Genomic DNA, 21,828 nt, shown 5'->3' with positions numbered 1-21,828 from the left:
GCAAGCATGCGAAGAGTATATCAGCAGCGGAATGTAAAGCATGCAACTTGCAAGAATGTAAGGGGAAGGGTTTGGAGAATTCAAACGCAATTGGAGACACGGATGTTTTTTCCCGTGGTTCGGATAGGTGGTGCTATCCTACATCCAAGTTGATGGAGACTTCAACCCACGAAGGGTAACGGTTACGCGAGTCCACGGAGGGCTCCACCCACGAAGGGTAATGGTTGCGCGAGTCCACGGAGGGCTCCACCCACGAAGGGTCCACGAAGAAGCAACCACCCACGAAGGGTCCACAAAGAAGCAACCTTGTCTATCCCACCATGGCCATCGCCCATGAAGGACTTGCCTCACTAGCGGTAGATCTTCACGAAGTAGGCGATCTCCTTGCCCTTACAAACTCCTTGGTTCAACTCCACAATCTTGTCGGAGGCTCCAAGTAACACCTAGCCAATCTAGGAGACACCACTCTCCAAGAAGTAACAAATGGTGTGTAGGTGATGAACTCCTTGCTCTTGTGCTTCAAATGATAGTCTCCCCAACACTCAACTCTCTCTCATAGGATTTGGATCTGGTGGAAAGAAGGTTTGAGTGGAAAGCAACTTGGGGAAGGCTAGAGATCAAGATTCATATGGTAGGAATGGAATATCTTGGTCTCAACACATGAGTAGGTGGTTCTGTCTCAAAACATATGAGTTGGAATTGTGTATGTGTTCTGATGGCTCTCTCTACGAATGAAGAGGAGGTGGAGGGTATATATAGCCTCCACACAAAATCCAACCATTACACACAGTTTTCCAATCTCGGTGGGACCGAATCAACAAACTCGGTCGGACCGAAAAGGTAAACCTAGTGACCGTTAGAGATTTTCGGTGGGACTGACATGCAACTCGGTAGGACCGATATGGTTAGGGTTTGGGCATAACGTAATCTCGGTGAGACCGATTACACAAACTCGGTGAGACCGAGTTTGGTAATAAGCTAACCAGAGAGTTGGTCAGGTAAACTCGGTGGGACCGATTTGCTCTTTCGGTGAGACCGAAAAGTTACAAAAAGGAAACGGAGAGTTTACACTGCAATCTCGGTGGGACCGATTCGCTCTTTGGTGAGACCGAAAAGTTACGAAAGGGAAACAGAGAGTTTGCAATCCCATCTCGGTGAGACCGAGATCCCTATCGGTAGAACCGAATTGCTAGGGTTTGGCAGTGGCTTATGACAAGTGAAACTCGGTGGCGCCGGATAGAAAGAATCGGTAGGACCGAGTTTGGCTTAGGGTTTAGGTCATAAGTGGAAGTGGGAAAGTAGCTGAGGATTTTGGAGCATATCATTAAGCACATGAAGCAAGAGGCTCATTAAGCAACACCTCATCCCTCCTTGATAGTATTGGCTTTTCCTATGGACTCAATGTGATCTTGGATCACTAAAATGTAAAATGAAGAGTCTTGAGCTTTAAGCTTTAGCCGATCCTTTGTCCTTAGCATCTTGAAGGAGTTCCCACAACCTTTAGTCCATGCCACTCCATTGTTGAACTTATCAAAAACATACTAGATAGAAACATTAGTCCAACAAGAGATATGTTGTCATCAATTACCAAAACCACCTAGGGAGCACTTGTGCTTTCAACTTATAACATCTCCCTCCCTCCCTCCCTCTCTCTCTCTCTCCCTCTCTCTCTCTCTCTCTCTCTCTCTCAGCCATATATCACTTGTCCTCATTGTTTACTATCTGGATCTTAACTTATAGTTGCAATTTTGTAGGTAGTTAAGACTTGGATGAATCGGTTGGAGGGATCGAATCAATGGGAGACACAGTTGGACCAAGTGAGAGTATGCATTAAGATAGGGATGGAGTGCATTGACTCAAACCCAAAGAAGAGACCAGTTGCACGCCATATAAATGATAGGTTTGATAATATGACAAGTATCGTCGGAACTGGCACCAGTAGTTCGTCAGTTGAACAACATGCTGGTTTTCTAAAGGAAGAATACTGTAAAGAGATAATGGCAAAGCTTTCAACTGAGTACCTTGGAAAGGACATCAAGGAACATGCTGAAACAGAAGAACTTGCAGATATGTTGGGACACCTAAAGAAGATCAATGGCAGCAAGGTCGAGAAGAAGTTCCATGTGATCAGTGGGGAGCGCAAGATAAAAAGCAAAATTTCATCCCACCACAAGGTGCAAGCATTTCTAGCACTAGCTCTGGTTTGCTTTACAAGTTGAACAATTTGGACATCTTCAACACAAAAGCACGCAGGAACTACGTGCGGTACGGTGGGCCTACATTGGAGAATCTAAGAGTTATTAAGATTTTCAAAAAGGGAGAGCTCAAACCATTTTTAAAGGACAAGAATTTGATTGGAAAAGATGGCTTTGGAGAAGTTTACAGGGGACTTGTTTTCGATCTGCATGTCGTAGTAAGGAAGTTGACTAGTGGTCGTGTGCTAGAGACAGATCAATTTGTAAATGAAGTCATCATCCAAAGTCAGGTCATTCACAGAAACATCGTTAGGTTTTTAGGTTGTTGCTTGGAAGTTGACCCCCCGATGCTAGTCTATGAGTTTGTCTCCAAAGGTAGCCTCGATGACATTCTTCACAGCAACAAGGTGCCTCTCAGTTTAGATTTGCGTTTACGTATTGCGGAAGGATCATCAGAGGGTCTAGCTTATATTCATAAAGCATTTCCTAGGAAAATCTTTCATGGCAATTTTAAACCAGCAAAAATACTCTTGGATGACAATTTTATGCCAAAGATCTCAGACTTTGGCATGTCAAGGATGTCCGGGACAGACCACGGACAAACCGGAAGAATTGTTGCTGACATGGCTTATATGGATCCGGTATATCTTAAAACAGGCCTGCTAACCGAAAAAAATGATGTCTACAGTTTTGGAGTAGTCATGTTGGAGCTCCTTACTCGGAAGAAGGCCACCCATGCTAATAATAACAGCTTAATAAGTAATTTTCTTGAGAATCACAAGATGGGGAGGAAATCAACTAAGCTGTTTGATAAGGAAATTGCAATGGCAGGAGATTTGGAGCTTCTTGACAATCTGGCAAAAATTGCCGTGGAGTGTCTTAACCTTCACGTGGACGAAAGACCGATAATGAAGGATATTTCAGATCGCCTTTCGGCATTGTATCAACTCCGTAGACAAGTTGGGAGTTGACGTGTTGAAAAGCATTATCGGATTTGTTCGCTCTGCTTAGTTTTCTGGCGCTTAACCCTTGATTAATTACCTTGTGAGGGTCTATGTGTATACATTGATGCTGGCCCATCCCATCCTTGTGATGTTAGAGCAGCACTACAAGGCCTTTAATGCAAAGCCTGATTACTTGTTGCACTGTGCACTGTGTACTGTTTAGTGATCTAAACGCTTTTATATTTCTTTACAGAGGAAGTTTGTCTGTTCATAGTGTTTTTGATTAAGGCTGATCAGCTGATGGACATCACGTTGCCAGCGACCGAACCATTTGTCTGAATTCGTGTGGTGATACAAACATTTCGTCAGTATACTAGCAGCTGAAACTATTTCTGCAGTTGGTAGTTTCTACCCCCACTCTTCTGTAAAATGGTATTGTTTCGTAGGACTAGTGCTTGTCCGAACTTTGCACAGGTGCAGCACGCAGCAAGCAAAAGCACGGCAGAACAGAGGCATACAACACAGTGAGCGAGATCTAGGAAGAAGCATACATGCCCTCCCTGCAGGTTCTCTTATCTTTGCGCGGCATGCGGTTGTGAGCAGTCAAACCAGCTGTGCGACCCTCGATACATGCATATGAATTAGCGCTGCGATATACCAAAATTACGCCTTCAACGGCGATGCTGGAGAGAATAATGGAAGCTGATGTTCTGTTGCCACCCAGCTCCTGGGAAAGGAAAATACTCTTCCTCTTCAGTTCACGCCACGGTTCCTACTCCCTCCCTCCTGTTTCGAAACAGGGCCCATACTTGCTCTTGGTTTTTTTTAAAGGAGGACGACCCCGGTCTCTGCATCTGGACGATGCATATGGCCACTTTATTAATTATTGACACAAGACCATACAGAGTCATACAACAATAAGTCTAAAGCCACCAAACTAAGCAACAACTATCGCTATCCCTCTCCAGTTGATGTAGGGGCGCTGAAAGTCTGGCCTAATACCAAATAGACCACGCAGCCAAACCTAAACATCTAAAGACTTGAGGTCCCACCCAGAACGCCTGCCGGGTATGGGCACCCACCAGTCCGGCGTACTTCTTAACCAGGACCCCTGCCGGGTATGAGGCCGCCACAGCCACCTGCCACGAATTCATCTTCAGAGTTGTACTGTTGCATCAACCTTGGCCGGTCCAACTGCCGCCGACGCCACCATGACGCCAGGCAGCGTCACCCTCCTGCGCGAGTCCATCTCCGCTCATCAGGCGCCGAGTCTCCACTGCGCCACGCCGCCGAGATCCGCTGTCATCAATGGAGCAGATGAAACACCGCTCCTCCTCTTGTCCCCTCCAACCAGCACTCGCTCCAAAACGATGCCCCCATGAGGGAGAACGATACCGATAGCACCGTCATCGTCCGATCCGGTAGACCCAGATCTAGGGTTTCCCTCGGAAGTTCCCGATCAGGTTGATGAGACCTGCAACGACGATGCCTCCAGAAGGAAACGACGTCTGAGACGCCGCCATCGTCCGCCAAGACCACAATCTGGCGCAATTTTCATCGGAAGCCACGTCTTCCCGACCTCGTGGCTGGCTGGAACCGAGCGGAACCTCGCCACGAAGACGTATGTTGCCGTCGGTACTCCGGCGGAGATCCAACATCTCCTCACCGGTCCCTCCACGCGCCGCCGGTCAGCGAAAGGCCTCCCCGCGACGGATCCAAACGGGGCATTGGATCCGCAGTAGCCGTCGTCACCATCACGAGCAGGACAGCCCACCTCGCCGGATGGGGCGCTGCCGCCGCCGCCGTCCATGCAGGACCGCCGCTTCGCCGACGATGGTGCTCGGGCCCCCGCCGCACAGCCCGGATACTCCGTCCTAGCCGCCGCCGTTGGATCTCATGAGAAGGGCCGCCCCCAACGCCTCAGATGGGATCCGCCGCCTCCCCCCGCCCAGGACCTTTGGCAACCGGCCCGCCGCCACCGCAGCCCACGCCGGAGGCAGCGGCGGCAGGAGGGGATGGAGGGGGAGGTGCTAGCGGCGCTAGGGTTGGGGCCCCTGGCGTCACCCGGGGGGAGGCGACGCGAGGGGTGCGGAGTTAGGATGCCTGCGAGGGGTGCCTACAAAAATGGGAGAGAATTTCACTTTCCGGCCTCGGCCATTTTAGTATGAGTACCAAGATAAACATGGTCCTCAGATTTTTTTTAAATGAGTATCAAGATATTTCTTGATAAGTGGTTTCACCACACACCAAACTTGATTCTCAATAAACGGGGGAAAACCCCTGTGCATCACCTGTCAATTCTTCTAGGAATTGAACTCGGGTCGTTAGGCTGCACAACTGCATGCCCAACCACTGAGCCAAGGTACATGGAAAGATCCCTTCTTTTGAACCAAGCAGATTTATTAGATACCTGTAAAGGGAAAAAAAATACTCCCTATGCATGGATCAAAACCCCTTTTAGGCTTCGTTTGGCAAGGGCGGTTGTCCAGTCTCAAGGGGGTCGAGCATTGCAGGGGATTTGATGATTCCCTCCCTTTCACCCAATCCCCATTAATCCCTCCCCCTTCCTAATTCCCTGCATTTGATTAAACTTGTTCGATCTCAGCATCTCACACGATCTCCCCCTTGTCCAGTTCCACGAGTAGGCCCTCAGGAGTTCAGTTTCCACCAAGGGCGCCCCTGTGTCTCGCCTATAGCGAGACGTAGGCAAGCCTCACGTGAAGGCCAACGCGAGATGCGCCGGCCTAGACACGCCAGAGGCATCAACCTTGTTTTTTTTTCACTTTCTGTTTTAATTTTTTGCTTTTTTACTTTTGTTTATGATTCCAAATATTCCAAATAAGTATACTACAAATTCGAAATAAAACATGTGAAAAAAAATTAACCAAGCAATTGAATTTTTTTAGGGTGTATGGAGAAAATGTGTCTCACATATACAAAAAATGTATGCAAAAAAATATAATTTCTTTCAAAGGATTTGATCAAGCATATGAAAAAACGTTCAACAAGTTTTTTAAAAATGCCAATCGAGCATATGAAAAATGTTAAATGTGTATAAAAATATTGACAATGTATTAAAAAATGTTAATCAAGCATTTGAAAATTTGACCATGCATTAAAAAATATTAAACTTGTATTTGAAAAATCTTTAACTTATAGTAGAAAAATGTAATCGATATATGTAAAAAACATACAATGTGCATGGAAAACGTAGAAATAAAAAAATACAATTTCAAAAAAAAATGTGTATATGCATTGCAAAATGTTAAACGTGTATATAAAAAATGTTTTTGGTATATACGAAAAAAGGTGAATGTGTACTTGAAAGCGTGAAACCTGATAAAAGAAAGGGAAACAATGAAACAAGAAAAAAAAACAAGAAAGAAACAAAATGGAGAAAAGAAGAAAGAAAACTGATGAAAAAAACGAAGAAAACCCATGAAGAAAAAAAGAAACCGGTAAGAACTGTGAAGAAATGAAAAACATGATAACAAAGATAACCGAAAAGCAAAAAAAAGTAAAAGAAAGGAAAAAAACGTAGGGAACCAACCCAGTGAACAAACACAGCGAAGCAATTGAAATCCAGGGAACGAGAAAAAGCGAATATGGGTGAACCCAGTAGCTACAGGTGGGAGAGAATCCTTCGGGCGAGCCTTCCTGCCATCTCACGTTGAGTTTGTCTAAAAAAAATAAAAAATCTCATGTTTTTTTTTTTAGGGAAAGGCCATCATGGCTAGCTTTATTAAAATTTAAACATGCTTACATCGTCCGCTAACAATTCTGAAATAAAAGCGGGAGGTGAGTCCAACCACAAGTTCAGTGGATCTACACGTCCATTTTATGCTAGCACTTGAGCTATCATATTAGACTCATGATTACAATGCTCTAAAATGACCTTCCCGAAGTTAAGAAACAGTAACCGGCAATCGTCCAAAATTGGAGCTGCTATCGTAGACTGTCCCGTATTCTGCTGGAGAGCATCAACTAAATTCATGCAGTCCGTTTGTATCCGAATGGAGTTGCAGCCCACGCTAGTAGCAAGTTTTAGTCCCTCCGAAAGGGCTGCAGCTTCAGCAGTAAAAGCATCTGGGACATGATCAAGCCTTGCTGTGGACGCACATACAAACATGCCACCGTTATCTCTGATGACTGCACCACATGCGCTCATATTATCATCCTGCGAGAACGCAGCATCAACATTCAGAGCTAGCTGACCAACTATAGGTTTCTTCCACTGGTTCAGGCGCCGAGTCGCAGACGGTTTGCACGCCGCACGTACAAAGTTGAGGGATAAAGCACGAATCGACTGACCTGTCCGTAGTGGAGGTTCGACTGACTCCTCACGAACAATCTGCCTCCGCTGCCACCATAGATACCAACTGGCGATGGAGACCAATTCAGGTAGCTTCACCACGTCCATGTAATTTGTTTGGTGTGCAGAGTCACAGAGGATAATCTCCAGAATTTCCGCGCCCGTACGCCCCGGCTCCGCAAGTGTGTTCATTATTACATGCAATCCAAGATTATTCCAAACCTCTTTGGCTCGCCCACATTTAAAAAGCAAATGCGCTGTGTCTTTTGCATATAAGGAACAGACTGGACATTGGGCAGATTTTGAGATATGTCGGTTTGCTAAAACACAGCAGCATGGTATAGCATTGTGTAGGCATCTCCATAAAAATATTTTAACCTTACCCGGGACTTTCATACTCCATAGTCTCTTCCATACTGGGCGTGGAGAAGATCCTTGTGCACCAAAAGAGTTGGTATTATTTGGTTCGTAACAGACCTCCCACTGTTTATAGTATGCTGATCGGACGCTAAAAATGCCTGACTTGGTGAGATGCCAGGCTATAAAATCGTCCGTGTCATGGTGATACATCGGAATCTGCAGTATCCTTTCTGCATCAATAGGCCAGAAGTTATCCCTGATCAAAATTTCATCCCATTCACCATTAGAAGGATCAATAAGTTCATTTACTGTAGTGAGAATACAGTTACCTCTAGGGGTAATTATTTTCCTCGTGTTGCTATTTGGAATCCAACAATCATCCGAAATATTGATTTTCAATCTGTTTCCCACTCTCCAGATGCATCCATTTTTAAATGTTTGGATACCTGACCATATGCTTTGTCATACATAAGATGATCCCTTTTTTAGAGCACAATTCAGAATGTCACCAGAAGGGTAGTACTTTGCTCTCAATACCTTTGCACATAAAGAGTCATAGTTCTCAATTAACCGCCAACACTGTTTGGCAAGCATCGCAAGGTTGAAACTATGTATATCACGGAATCCCATACCACCCCATAGTTTGGGTACACACATCTTCCACCAAGCAAAACAATGTAATTTTCGTTGGTCCTCTCCGTCACCCCACCAGAAATGCGATATAGTATCAGTGATCCCCTTGCAATTTTTTTTCCGGGAAATTGAATACACCCATCGCATATGTTGGGATAGCTTGAGCCACCGCTTTAACTAGTGCCTCCTTTCCTCCATAGGATAAAGTCCTTTCTTTCCAGCCATTAACTAGCTTCTGAATTCTTTCAATGAGGTGTTTAAAGCAATCCACACGATCAACCCCAATCATTGAAGGTAGACCCAAGCACTTATCAGATAAAGATTCGGTCATAATATCCAAGATTTGGCACATTTCTACCTTATCATCAATATTTGTATTCGGGCTGAAGTAAATAGAAGATTTTGCAACACTAACCATTTGCCCTGAAGCAGCACAGTAATTATCCAAGACCCTCTTCAGGGTATTCGCATTCGTTGCATCTGCCTTCATAAGAATTAATGAGTCATCGGCAAAAAGTAGGTGATAAATGAATGGGGAATCACGACAAACATGGACCCCTTTCAGGTGCCCATTCTCCTCTTCATGGGTAAATAAAGCAGAGAGGCCTTCCGCACACAGCAGAAACAAGTAGGGGGAGAGGGGATCCCCCTGCCTTAGGCCCCTTGTGGGAGAGAATGTGTTTGTCTCGCTAGAATTAAATCTCACTTTGTAATGCACCAATGTAACACATGCCATAACGAGTTGGATCCATCGACTGTCAAAACCCAACTTCTGCAAAATAGACTCTAAGAAAACCCACTCAATACGGTCGTAAGCCTTGTGCATATCTAGTTTTACCGCACACGAACTGTTTTTCCCCTTCTTCTTCTTTTTCATGGTGTGTAAGCACTCGTAGGCTACATCACATTGTCAGTGATAATGTGTCCGGGGACAAAAGCGCTCTGTGTGTCACTGATAATCTCAGGGAAGAATACTTTAAGCATGGCTGCCAACATCTTTGCAATGACTTTGTACACCACATTACAAAGACTAATCGGTCTAAATTGTGTCACTTTTTCTGGTGTATCGACCTTGGGGATTAGAACGGTGGTGGTGGTGTTCCAACCTTCAGGTATGACTCCAGTATTAACAGCCTCCAAGACCTCTGTCACTAGATCATCTCCCAAAAGATGCCAAAACTTTTTATAAAAAACAGCATGTAAACCATCTGGGCCTGGGGCTTTTAAATCCCCTATACTAAACAGGGCCCTTTTCACTTCTTCCTCCGTGTATGGTGCAAGTAAAGCTTCATTCATATAAGTTGAGACTTTCAGTTTCACCTTCTCAAGAACTTCCATATTCGGCGCATGTACCTCCGCCGTAAAGAGATGCTGAAAGTAACCATCAATCAAGGTTTTCATAGCCTCATTATCCTCTTTCCAAACGCCATTTTCAACCATTAGACGATGGATAAAATTTCGTTTTTTCCTTGCTGAAGCAAAGTTATTAAAAAAAATTGTATTACGGTCGCCGAATTTCAACCAGTTTGCTCTGGCCCTTTGCACCCAATAAATCTCTTCCTTCTCCATCGTTTCTTCTATCTCAATCAGTAAGCTTCTTTGCTGATCTGCTGACTCGTCAGTAAGTGGCCCCGATCGCAAGGTTTCCAGCTCTTCCTTCAGTTTTTTTAGGTGTCGTTGCGGTGATTTGAGGACCGCCCGATCCTACTCATGAAGCTCATTATGTACCGCTGCTGTCCGCTCCGCAAGAGAAGGCAGACCCAGCGCACGATTCCAAGCTTCAGTTACTCGATCCCCCACCTCATCCTCCTTGAGCCATCGCGCCTCGAAGCGCTCTTGCCTTTTTCCTTGCTGTCCCATATTCCCCGCTTCTCCCTCAGTGTCCAGCACGAGGGGTCTGTGATCTGATTTGATATGTGGAGCATTGGTGACTACTGCATGCGGGAAGATGCCATGAAAGCCTGCATTACATACAGCCCGTTCTAAACGTTGGCGTAGTCGCCGTCTCCTCCAAGTAAACTGATCACCAACATCTATACTCCTATATAGTGTATGAATATCAACTCATATGGACCGTTGGATCATTCTAATCCAACGGCTCACATTTAACCTCTTTAACCAGGGGACATCGTGGCCACAGCTGTACCATTGGACAGGCTCATCTAACGGTCCATATTGCTGGGATTCGTGGTGGGTCTACAATGCTGCTGCTGCATGCCTTCTCTGAACAGGCACCACGCGGGATTCTCCCATCTCTTTCTGGAATGTTCTGGCATCACCTAAGAGTAGTACTACTAGCAATTGCAAGCAAATGAGAGAGAGAGAGAGAGAGAGAGAGAGAGAGAGAGAGAGAGTAGTGCTATTGAACTAGCAACAAGCCAGCAAATAGACGGAGCGGTGCAGCCTATGCAAAAGGCACATTTTTATTTTACAAAATTAGAGAACTGCAATTACAATAAAAGTGTGTGTCATAACTAAATATTTTTACTTTCACTTATAGATTCGAGTTACAAATGTTGCAACACAGTTCTCTTTGTTTTTTACAATATTTTTTTTGTAAAATTCGCATTTACCAAACATATATAATCATTTTCCACAAACAAACACATATAATCATTGAATTATTATTTTTTTTGAAACCTGGACCGTAGAACAATAATCATTGATCTAATATATGATTTATCAAGATAAACAAGATACTTGGTACTCTCTTCGTTGGTTAGTGTAGGACTTACTAAATTGCGTTAAGACAATCATTAGAAAATTGTACCAAGCTCACTGTAGGAGATAGAGAAAAATGACATAAAGGTATGCAGCGGTACAGCCTCCTGAAAGATGTATTTTTTTACCAAATTTAAAAACCATAAGTAAAATAGAAGTATGAATGTATATTGTAACTAAATGTCTTTTACATTTACTCACAGATTGTTTTGCAATTTTTGTGACATGATTTTCTCTTTGTTTCTGTCAACAATGTTCGAGTATAAAAATTGATCAAACATATTATTAGTTCGAATAACCATCTGTTTTATAATAATAAATAAGGGACTTATCTATCTACATTGCTTATTCTATAACTTATTAAATTGTAGTATCAAGAAAAACATTAGAGGGATTAACTTTTCTCCTTTGTACATAAAAATGTCAAAAACAAATAATGCACTGCTACAATTTTGAAAAAAAAGTTTTTACAATAATTAATGATTTCCACGAATAGGCTCATCATAATTGTATACCTTTTTCTAGAAACTATGTGAGATTAGCAAACTTATTATCACTCTATGTCTGTGTGTATGCATTTTAGTTGAAAAAAACAAATTAATAAATACAAAAAAATTGGCATACATCCCTCCAAATATGAGTTTCACAACACGTGCATGTCACGTGCCATTTACTAGTATCCCAGGTCATCCAACTTACAGTCCACTAACGCATCTCTAAAATTTTGCATCATACCGACTGGTCGTGGGGCACCACCTTCCTTTTCATGAGAGTATAAAATCTCGTTAAAATCCCCTATAACAACCCAGAGTAGGGAGGATTGTAGGTATAGATTCCTTAAGCAATCCCACGTCAATTGTTTATCATCCCATCTCGGCTCACCGTAAAAACCAGTGAGCCTCCAGTACTCTTTTGACACGCTATCCAGTTTAACATCAATGAAGTTCTTAGTTTTACCCATCACTTCTAGCACAAAAGGATTGCGCCAGAATAGTATGAGGCCACCACTGGCCCCTACGCTCTCCACCACTTCAAAGTGATCCATTTTCAACTTCCTCATAAGCTTTTCTGCCCTAGCTTTGTTCAAATGTGTTTCGGACAGAAAAAACACATCCGGCCCCCATTGCTTCTAGACATCCAAAAGCGCCCTTTCCACCGCGGTCGTGGCCATACCACGACAGTTCCAGCACACGGTCTTCATTGCGTCCGGCGATCACCCTCTAGGGGCATTGCCGATGAACTAGGTGTATCTTGAACCGATGTACTGCTAACCGACCGGAGCCTCTTCTGGTCATGAATTTTCGGCGGCGTGTTAAGCAAGGATTTGTCTACTTGTTCGTATTGATATTCTCCAAAAGATGAACTTTGTCATTCACGAAACCTGCTCATGGTGTCTGTGATACAGTCACCGGCATCGCTGCCACCGTCCCATCCTGAGCTATGAGGCGTTTCCGTGCAGTGGGGATCAGAGCCCCACTCTTAGCATTACCATCAATTTCCATATCCAGATTTTCTTCCTGGTTGGGATCACCCGGCTTACCAACTGTACCCGGGCCACCGCCCCTTCCAGCAGAACCATACCCTCGTGGCCTTCCTCTTCCTTGAGCTTGATTAGCATTGTCTCTGTCGAAATTGACCAGCAGCCAGCGCCCCCACTCACATTCTTCAGGCCTATGAATGCCATCCCTGTTGGGTTTCGTAGTAATTTCAAAAAAATTCCTACGCACACGCAAGATCATGTGATGCATAGCAACGAGAGGGGAGAGTGTTGTCTACGTACCCACGCAGACCGACTGCGGAAGCGTAGACGCAACATAGAGGAAGTAGTCGTTCGTCTTCACGATCCAACCGATCAAGTACCGAAACTACGGCACCTCCGAGTTCGAGCACACGTTCAGCTCGATGACGATCCCCGGACTCCGATCCAGCAAAGTGTCAGGGAAGAGTTCCGTCAGCACGACGGCGTGGTGATGATCTTGATGCACTACAGCAGCAGGGCTTCGCCTAAACTCCGCTACAGTATTATCGAGGAATATGGTGGCTGGGGGCACCACACACGGCTAAGGAATAGATCACGTGGATCAACTTGTTGTGTCTTTGGTGTTAGCCCTGCCCCTCTATTTATATGTTGAGCCCCGGGGTCGAAACTTGGAGCAAAAGCCTCCTCAAAGTCGGTTTTGCCCGAAAGGCAAGAGTCCCACTCGGACTCCAGGACCAAACGCCACAATCCTTGGCGTCTGGCCCAGACGCCATGGGCCTCGGCGTCTGGCCCAGGGCCAGACGCCAGGGTCTCCGGCGTTTGGCCCCCAGCCTCCGCAAAACTCCTTTTGCACCGACCTAAAGCCTCATGGGCTTGACCCCTTGGCCTAACCATATCATCCAATATATGAATCTTTACGTCTCGACCATTTCGAGACTCCTCGTCATGTCCCCGATCTCATCCGGGACTCCAAACTCCTTCGGTACATCAAAATGCATAAACTCATAATATAACTATCATCGTAACCTTAAGCGTGCGGACCCTACGGGTTCGAGAACAATGTAGACATGACCGAGACACTTTTCCGGTCAATAACCAATAGCGGGACCTGGATGCCCATATTGGCTCCTACATATTCTACGAAGATCTTTATCGGTCAGACCGCATAACAACATACGTTGTTCCCTTTGTCATCGGTATGTTACTTGCCCGAGATTCGATCGTCGGTATTCCAATACCTAGTTCAATCTCGTTACCGGCAAGTCTCTTTACTCGTTCCGTAATACATCATCTCGCAACTACCTCATTAGTTGCAATGCTTGCAAGGCTTATGTGATGTGCATTACCGAGAGGGCCCAGAGGTACCTCTCCGACAATCGGAGTGACAAATCCTAATCTCGAAATACGCCAACCCAACATCTACCTTTGGAGACACCTGTAATGCTCCTTTATAATCACCCAGTTACGTTGTGACGTTTGGTAGCACCCAAAGTGTTCCTCCGGCAAATGGGAGTTGCATAATCTCATAGTCATAGGAACATGTATATGTCATGAAGAAAGCAATAGCAACATACTAAACGATCTGGTGCTAAGCTAATGGAATGGGTCATGTCAATCAGATCATTCACCTAATGATGTGATCTCGTTAATCAAATAACAACTCTTTTGTCCATGGTTAGGAAACATAACCATCTTTGATTAACGAGCTAGTCAAGTAGAGCCATACTAGTGACACTCTGTTTGTCTATGTATTCATACATGTATTATGTTTCCAATTAATACAATTCTAGCATGAATAATAAACATTTATCATGATATAAGGAAATAAATAATAACTTTATTATTGCCTCTAGGGCATATTTCCTTCAGTCTCCCACTTGCACTAGAGTCAATAATCTAGATCACATCACCATGTGATTAACATCGATAGTTCACATCGTCATGTGATTAACACCTATAGTTCACATCGTCATGTGACCAACACCCAAAGGGTTTACTAGATTCGGTAATCTAGTTCACATCGCTATGTGATTAACACCCAAAGAGTACTAAGGTGTGATCATGTTTTGCTTGTGAGAGAATCTTAGTCAACGGTCTTTCACATTCAGATCCGTTATGTATTTTGCAATTTTCTATGTCTACAATGCTCTGCACGGAGCTACTCTAGCTAATTGCTCCCACTTTCAATATGTATCTAGATCGAGACTTAGAGTCATCCAGATCCGTGTCAAAACTTGCATCGACGTAACTTTTTACGACGAACCTTTTGTCACCTCCATAATCGAGAAATATTTCCTTATTCTACTAAGGATAATCTTGACCGTTGTCCAGTGATCTACTCCTAGATCACTATTGTACTCCTTTGCCAAATCAGTGCAGGGTATACAATAGATCTGGTACACAACATGGCATACTTTATAGAATCTATGACTGAGGCATAGGGAATGACTTTCATTCTCTTTCTATCTTCTGCCGTGGTCGGGCTTTGAGTCTTACTCAACTTCACACCTTGTAATACAGGCAAGAACTTTTCTTTGACTGCTCCATTCTTGAACTACTTCAAAATCTTGTCAAGGTATGTACTCATTGAAAAAACTTATCAAGCGTCTTGATCTATCTCTATAGATCTTGAAGCTCAATATGTAAGCAACTTCACCGAAGTCTTTCTTTTGAAAAACTCCTTTCAAACACTCCTTTATGCTTTACAGAATAATTCTACATTATTTCCGATCAACAATATGTCATTCACATATACTTACCAGAAATGCTGTAGTGCTCCCACTCACTTTCTTGTAAATACAGTCTTCATCGCAAGTCTGTATAAAACTATATGCTTTGATCAACTTATCAAAGCGTATATTCCATCTCCGAGATGCTTGCACCAGTCTATAGATGGATTGCTGGAGCTTGCATATTTTGTTAGCACCTTTAGGATTGACAAAACCTTCTGGTTGCATCATATACAACTCTTTTTTAATAAATCCATTAAGGAATGCAGTTTTGTTTATCCATTTGCCAGATTTCATAAAATGTGGCAATTACTAACATGATTCGGACAGACTCAAGCATAGATACGAGTGAGAAACTCTCATCGTAGTCAACACCTTGAACTTGTCGAAAACCTTTTGCGACAATTCTAGCTTTATAGATAGTAACACTACTATCAGCGTCCGTATTCCTCTTGAAGATCCATTTATTTTCAATTGCTTGCCGATCAACGGGCAAGTCAACCAAAGTCCAAACTTTGTTCTCATACATGGATCATATCTCAGATTTCATGGCCTCAAACCATTTCGCGAAATCTGGGCTCATCATCGCTTCCTCATAGTTCGCAAGTTCGTCATGGTCTAGTAACATGACTTCCAGAACAGGATTACCGTACCACTCTGGTGCGGATCTCACTCTGGTTTACCTACGAGATTCAGTAGTAACTTGATTTGAAGTTACATGATCATCATCATTAGCTTCCTCACTAATTGGTGTAGTAGTCACAAGAACAGATTTCTGTGATGAACTACTTTCCAATAAGGGAGAAGGTACAATTACCTTATCAAGTTTTCTACTTTCCTCTCACTCACTTCTTTCGAGAGAAACTCCTTCTCTGGAAAGGATCCATTCTCAGCAACGAATTTGCCTTCGGATCTGTGATAGAAGGTGTACCCAACATTTTTCTTTTGGGTATCCTATGAAGACGCACTTCTCCGATTTGGATTTGAGCTTATCAGGTTGAAACTTTTTCACATAAGCATTGCAACCTCAAACTTTAAGAAACGACAACTTTGGTTTCTTGCCAAACCACAGTTCATAAGGCGTCGTCTCAACGGATTTTGATGGTGCCCTATTTAACGTGAATGCAGTTGTCTCTAATGCATAACCCCAAAACGATAGTGGTAGATCGATAAGATACATCATGGATTGCACTATATCCAATAAAGTACGGTTATGACGTTCGGACACACCATTACATTGTGGTGTTCCAGGTGGCATGAGTAGTGAAACTATTTCACATTGTTTTTAACTGAAGGCCAAACTCGTAACTCAAATACTCTTCTCTACGATCAGATCGTAGAAACTTTATTTTCTTGTTACGATGATTTTTCACTTCACTCTGAAATTCTTTGAACTTTTCAAATGTTTCAGACTTATGTTTCATCAAGTAGATATACTCATATCTGCTCAAATCATCTGTGAAGATCAGAAAATAATGATACTTGTCACGAGCCTCAATATTCATCGGACCACATACATCAGTATGTATGATTTCCAATAAATCTGTTGCTCGCTCCATTGTTCCGAAGAACAGAGTCTTAGTCATCTTGCCCATGAGGCATGGTTCGCAAGCATCAACTGATTCATAATCAAGTGATTCCGAAAGCCCATCAGCATGGAGTTTCTTCATGCGCTTTACACCAATATGACCTAAACGGCAGTGCCACAAATAAGTTGCACCATCATTATTAACTTTGCATCTTTTGGTTTCAATATTATGATTATGTGTATCACTACGATCGAGATCCAACAAACTATTTTCATTGGGTGTGTAACCATATAAGGTTTTATTCATATAAACAGAACAACAAATTATTCTCTTTAAATGAATAACCGTATTACAATAAACATGATCAAATCATATTCATGCTCAATGCAAACACCAAATAACACTTATTTAGGTTCAACACTAATCTCGAAATTATAGGGAGTGTGCAATGATGATCATATCAATCTTGGAACCACTTCCAACACACATCGTCACTTCACCCTTAACTAGTCTTTGTTTATTCTGCAACTCCCGTTTCGAGTCACTAATCTTAGCAACTGAACTAGTATCAAATACTGAGGGTTTGCTATAAAAACTAGTAAAGTACACATCAATAACATGTATATCAAATATACTTATGTTCACTTTGCCATCCTTCTTATCCACCAATCACTTGGGGTAGTTCCGCTTCCAGTGACCAGTCCCTTTGCAGTAGAAGCACTTAGTCTCAGGCTTAGGACCAGACTTGGGCTTCTTCACTTGAGCAGCAACTTGCTTGCTGTTCTTCTTGAAGTTCCCCTTCTTCCCTCTGCCCTTTTCTTGAAACTAGTGATCTTGTCAACCATCAACACTTGATGTTTTTCTTGATTTCTACCTTCGTTGATTTCAGCATCACGAAGAGCTTGGGAGTTGTTTTCGTTATCCCTTGCATATTATAGTTCATCACGAAGTTCTACTAACTTGGTGATGGTGACTAGAGAATTCTGTCAATCACTATCTTATCTGAAAGGTTAACTCCCACTTGATTCAAGCGATTGTAGTACCCAGACAATCTGAGCACATGCTCACTAATTGAGCGATTCTCCTCCATCTTTTAGCTATAGAACTTGTTGGAGACTTCATATCTCTCAACTCGGGTATTTGCTTGAAATATTAACTTCAACTCCTGGAACATCTCATATGGTCCATGACGTTCAAAACGTCTTTGAAGTCCCGATTCTAAGCCGTTAAGCATGGTGCACTTAAACTATCAAGTAGTCATCATATTGAGCTATCCAAACGTTCATAACGTCTGTATCTGCTCCTGCAATAGGTCTGTCACCTAGCGGTGCATCAAGGACATAATTCTTCTGTGCAGCAATGAGGATAAACCTCAGATCACGGATCCAATCCGCATCATTGCTACTAACATCTTTCAACACAATTTTCTCTAGGAACATATCAAAATAAACATATGAAAGCAACAACGCGAGCTTTTGATCTACACCATAGATATGCTAATACTACCAGGACTAAGTTCATGATAAATTAAAGTTCAATTAATCATATTACTTAAGAACTCCCACTTAGATAGACATCCCTCTAATCTTCTAAGTGATCACGTGATTCAAATCAACTAAACCATATCCGATCATCACGTGAGATGGAGTAGTTTCATTGGTGAACATCATTATGTTGATCATATCTACTATATGATTCACGCTCGACCTTTCGATCTCTGTGTTCCGTGGCCATATTTGCATATGCTAGGCTCGTCAAGTTTAACCTGAGTATTCTGCGTGTGCAAAAACTGGCTTGCACCCGTTGTAGATAGACGTAGAGCTTATCACACCCGATCATCACGTGGTGTCTGGGCACGACGAACTTTGGCAACGGTGCATACTCAGGGAGAACACTTCTTGATAATTTAGTGAGAGATCATCTTATAATGCTACCGTCAATCAAAGCAAGATAAGATGCATAAAAGATAAACATCACATGCAATCAATATAAGTGATATGATATGGCCATCATCATCTTGTGCTTGTGATCTCCATCTTCGAAGCACCGTCGTGATCACCATCGTCACCGGCGCGACACCTTGATCTCCATCGTAGCATCATTGTCGTCTCGCCAATCTTATGCTTCCACGACTATCACTACCGCTTAGTAATAAAGTAAAGCATTACATCGCGATTGCATTGCATACAATAAAACGACAACCATAAGGCTCCTGCCAGTTGCCGATAACTCGGTTACAAAACATGATCATCTCATACAATAAAATTCAGCATCATGTCTTGACCATATTACATCACAACATGCCCTGCAAAAACAAGTTAGACGTCCTCTACTTTGTTGTTGTAAGTTTTACGTGGCTGCTACGGGCTTAAGCAAGAACCAATCTCACCTACGCATCAAAACCACAATGATAGTTTGTCAAATAGACTCCGTTTTAACCTTCGCAAGGACCGGGCGTAGCCATACTTGGTTCAACTAAAGTTGGAGAGACAGTCACCCGCAAGCCACCTATGTGCAAAGCACGTCGGGGGAACCGGTCTCGCGTAAGCGTACGCGTAATGTTGGTCCGGGTCGTCTCGTCCAACAATGCCGCCGAACCAAAGTATGACATGCTGGTAGGCAGTATGACTTATATCGCCCACAACTCACTTTTGTTCTACTCGTGCATATAACATCAACATAAATAACCTAGGCTCGGATGCCACTGTTGGGTTTCGTAGTAATTTCAAAAAAATTCCTACGCACACGCAAGATCATGTGATGCATAGCAATGAGAGGGGAGAGTGTTGTCTACGTACCCACGCAGACCGACTGCGGAAGCGTTGACGCAACGTAGAGGAAGTAGTCGTTCGTCTTCACGATCCAACCGATCAAGTACCGAAACTACGGCACCTCCGAGTTCGAGCACACGTTCAGCTCGATGACGATCCCCAGACTCCGATCCAGCAAAGTGTCAGGGAAGAGTTTCGTCAGCACGACGGCGTGGTGACGATCTTGATGCACTACAGCAGCAGGGCTTCGCCTAAACTCCGCTACAGTATTATCAAGGAATATGTTGGCTGGGGGCACTGCACACGGCTAAGGAATAGATCACGTGGATCAACTTGTTGTGTCTTTGGTGCTAGCCCTGCCCCTCTATTTATATGTTGAGCCCCGGGGTTGAAACTTGGAGCAAAAGCCTCCTCAAAGTCGGTTTTGCCCGAAAGGCAAGAGTCCCACTCGGACTCCAGGACCAAACGCCACAATCCTTGACGTCTGGCCCAGACGCCATGGGCCTCGGCGTCTGGCCCAGGGCTAGACGCCAGGGTCTTCGGCGTTTGGCCCCCTGGCCTCCGCAAAACTCCTTTTGCACCGACCTAAAGCCTCATGGGCTTGACCCCTTGGCCTAACCATATCATCCAATATATGAATCTTTACGTCTCGACCATTTCGAGACTCCTCATCATGTCCTCGATCTCATCCGAGACTCCGAACTCCTTCGGTACATCAAAATGCATAAACTCATAATATAACTATCATCGTAACCTTAAGCGTGCGGACCCTACGGGTTCGAGAACAATGTAGACATGACCGAGACACGTTTCCGGTCAATAACCAATAGCGGGACCTGGATGCCCATATTGGCTCCTACATATTCTACGAAGATCTTTACCGGTCAGACCGCATAACAACATACGTTGTTTCCTTTGTCATCGGTATGTTACTTGCCCGAGATTCGATCGTCGGTATTCCAATACCTAGTTCAATCTCGTTACCGGCAAGTCTCTTTACTCGTTCCGTAATACATCATCTCGCAACTACCTCATTAGTTGCAATGCTTGCAAGGCTTATGTGATGTGCATTACCGAGAGGGCCCAGAGATACCTCTCCGACAATCGGAGTGACAAATCCTAATCTCGAAATACGCCAACCCAACATCTACCTTTGGAGACACCTGTAATGCTCCTTTATAATCACCCAGTTACGTTGTGACGTTTGGTAGCACCCAAAGTGCTCCTCCGGCAAACGGGAGTTGCATAATCTCATAGTCATAGGAACATGTATATGTCATGAAGAAAGCAATAGCAACATACTAAACGATCTGGTGCTAAGCTAATGGAATGGGTCATGTCAATCAGATCATTCAACTAATGATGTGATCTCGTTAATCAAATAACAACTCTTTTGTCCATGGTTAGGAAACATAACCATTTTTGATTAACGAGCTAGTCAAGTAGAGCCATACTAGTGACACTCTGTTTGTCTATGTATTCACACATGTATTATGTTTCCGATTAATACAATTCTAGTATGAATAATAAACATTTATCATGATATAAGGAAATAAATAATAACTTTATTATTGCCTCTAGGGCATATTTCCTTCAATTCCCACATTCAATGGCCACATGACCGACCAATCCACAAAAGTTGCAAAAAACTGGTAATTTCTCATACTCAACAGGATATTTCTTCTTCTCTTTCAGTGTGAGCGGAACAAAGCGAACAAGCGGGGTATCCAACATGATGTACACCCTCGCTCGTAAGTACTTGGTAGGGTTCAAACGTCCTTCATTCACAATTACCTTGATAGGCGGGATGCCTACTTTCGTAGCAATTTTCGTCGCCAAATCTGATTTCTTCATCAGTCCTTCAGGTAACCCCATGATGCGAGCCCAAACAGGAATACGATCTAACTTATAATCCTCCACATTAGAGATCCCATCATATTCCTCAATCACAACTGCCGCACCGCCGAAGTCCAAGGTCCACCATTGATCACTCGGTTCCAATCACCCAAACACATAAATTGAGCCAGGAAAATGTTTGCAGCCTTGGGCTTGAAGGTGACCCCTTGTGCCGATGCCCAAGCATTACGCATTACCTTAAAAAGTGCCACGTGACTAAAGGGTTTCTGAGTATGAACCCTAAACACGCCAATCCAG

The 21,828-nt window shown here is 43.5% G+C and overlaps 1 pseudogene; it reads left to right on the top strand.

The window, feature by feature from the left end:
• Positions 1 to 1,769: 1,769 nt before the first annotated feature.
• On the top strand, positions 1,770 to 3,302 carry LOC119319104 (annotated as a pseudogene).
• The last annotated feature ends 18,526 nt before the right edge of the window (positions 3,303 to 21,828 follow it).

The sequence above is a fragment of the Triticum dicoccoides genome, chromosome 6A (assembly GCF_002162155.2).
Source record: "Triticum dicoccoides isolate Atlit2015 ecotype Zavitan chromosome 6A, WEW_v2.0, whole genome shotgun sequence".
Classification (NCBI taxonomy): domain Eukaryota; kingdom Viridiplantae; phylum Streptophyta; class Magnoliopsida; order Poales; family Poaceae; genus Triticum; species Triticum dicoccoides.
This window is presented reverse-complemented; position numbering and strand designations above follow the sequence as displayed.